This window comes from Acanthisitta chloris, unplaced genomic scaffold (genome assembly GCF_000695815.1).
Source record: "Acanthisitta chloris isolate BGI_N310 unplaced genomic scaffold, ASM69581v1 scaffold12354, whole genome shotgun sequence".
NCBI lineage: Eukaryota > Metazoa > Chordata > Aves > Passeriformes > Acanthisittidae > Acanthisitta > Acanthisitta chloris.
In genome coordinates this window covers 58608-60031 of record NW_008668830.1, presented here as the reverse complement: position 1 = coordinate 60031, position 1424 = coordinate 58608, and the positions used below count along the sequence as shown (strand labels likewise).

The window sequence follows — 1424 nt, the reverse complement described above, 5'->3', positions numbered from 1 at the left end:
CTCAAAAATCCCAGTTTGGCATTCAGAGTTTCAGTGGGACTGTTCTGCTCTCTACCTTCCAAGAGCACTCAGCATTGTAGACAAGTTGGTGGAAGCTAAGAAACACACACTTAGAAAAGTGTCCAGAAACGTCATTATAGCAGGATGTCTCAGGCATCTCTGGACAAACCAGAGGCAGGCAGGAGGAGTATAAATGTCATAACCAAAGGACATACTGCAATCAAACATCTAAACACATATTAAGCTCAAAAGAAATTGCACACAACATTTCCTGGATCCCTTTTCCACTGTCCATACAAGAAACAACCCAGGAACACCATTTACATGGGTCATTTTGTGCAAAATTGTGTCAATAATCTACTGAAGACTACCAGTGTAGCAACTCTGAGCCCCTGCTGCAGTTCTGCTGGATCAAGAACAGCAGTCTGAAAGCCAAAGTGTCTGGAAAATCAGGAATAACATGTAAGTGTTCCTGGTAGTTCATACTGGTAATAGGAGAACTCACTGAATTTCCCACTTCAATATTTTTACAGCATTCCTCTGAGGATTACGAAATTCAGTGACAATACACGTCCTTTCCTCTTAAGTAGTGCAACATGCAGCTCTCTATGCAGAGGACAGAAAATGTGTTTGCAGCAGTGCCTCTCAAGCACAGGGAACAGAATTCATCTGTTCCTCCTTTTATATATACACAACTGGATGCATATCCTTCAGGAGCTTGACAAGTACTTCAAGCAAAACAATGACCAGTATGGTTGGTATCTATGTTTGCTCTAAATGTTAGGGAAAAAAAGGTTCAGATAAAGTCAACAAAGAAATTGTGTGTATTGCAGATTGTTACAGAAAGGGTGAGAAACTAAACACAAAAGTCTCCACCTGGGGTCTTCCTAACCTACTCAAAAATCTGCATTGCTTTTATCAAACTGCTTCTGCTGATTGGAATCAAAATTTTCTTTAGATGTCTGGTAGGCATGAAAGGCCTGGGCAAATCATCCTCAACCTCCAGACTTCCAGGTAGCACCTCTGTGGACAGGGTGCCTGTCCTGCCTGTTGGAGTCACGTAGGATGAGATCAGCCTTTATCTGCTCTGCCTTGACAACTGAGGCTGCTGCATTACAGGCAGGGTGCCAGGAATTCTGGTTACATCCCAGACAGAGAAGGTTGGGGTAAACTTGCTGATAGTTTGGGAAATGAAAACAAGCACAAAGCCATGTGCCATATTCTGTCATTTGCTTGTGTAATAAATGTTCAAATGATGTTCAGGATAGTATCAAATGTTGCCACTGAGATATGCCAGTGTTATTTGTGTGTTTGGGGTTTTGTTGTGGTTTTTTTTTTTTTTTTGTTTTGGCTTGTTTGTGAGGGGCTTTTTTATTGTTTTGTTGTGGTTTTTTTCTTAAAACTTGATAGGAATTATTTAAGTC

At 40.9% G+C, this 1424-nt stretch overlaps 1 protein-coding gene across 1 annotated transcript in view; it reads right to left on the bottom strand.

Moving 5' to 3' along the window:
* The window catches only part of MCF2L2 (MCF.2 cell line derived transforming sequence-like 2), a 60016-nt gene that overhangs the window by 28657 nt on the left and 29935 nt on the right, over positions 1-1424 (bottom strand). The gene's annotated exons all lie outside the window — the stretch shown is intronic.